Below are 471 nucleotides of genomic sequence, written 5' to 3' on the forward strand. Positions count from 1 at the left end.
AAGAAAGAAAGAAAGAAAAAATAGTACTTAAATACCACATTCATTTTTGTTACTTAAACAAAATGATTTTACACTTGTTTAGAGCCAGGGTCCCGTGTAGTCCAGGCTGACTTCTAACCTGCTGTGTCAACCTAGGATGTAGACAGGGAAGGGAGCAGGCAGGCTTAAACTACCCCAAAATATCAAAACCCAACTCCCGGAAAACCCAAGATGGAGGAGGAAGAATGGAAATTCTGTGTCTCATACTCTGGGTCCCCAACGGCCCATCCTCTTGCGTCATCGTGTCCTGAGAGATGAAGATCTTCCCTCTAGTGTACTCGGCTTCCACCCGAGTTATCCTCGCCCTCGTTCTAAGCGATGATGGAACGCGAGCGCGCAGATAGATGAAAGTTGTAGGTGCCTGAGGCCTAGATCAAGGAACACCTGGGCAGTTAGGGTCGGCTCAGCTGACGGTTCTAACGTTTCCGTCCT

At 47.8% G+C, this 471-nt stretch overlaps 1 protein-coding gene across 1 annotated transcript in view; it reads right to left on the reverse strand.

Moving 5' to 3' along the window:
* Positions 1-471, reverse strand: part of Ly9 (lymphocyte antigen 9) — a 12686-nt gene that overhangs the window by 5470 nt on the left and 6745 nt on the right. The window lies entirely within an intron of this gene.

This window comes from Mastomys coucha, unplaced genomic scaffold (assembly GCF_008632895.1).
Source record: "Mastomys coucha isolate ucsf_1 unplaced genomic scaffold, UCSF_Mcou_1 pScaffold1, whole genome shotgun sequence".
In the NCBI taxonomy this organism is placed as follows: Eukaryota; Metazoa; Chordata; class Mammalia; order Rodentia; family Muridae; genus Mastomys; species Mastomys coucha.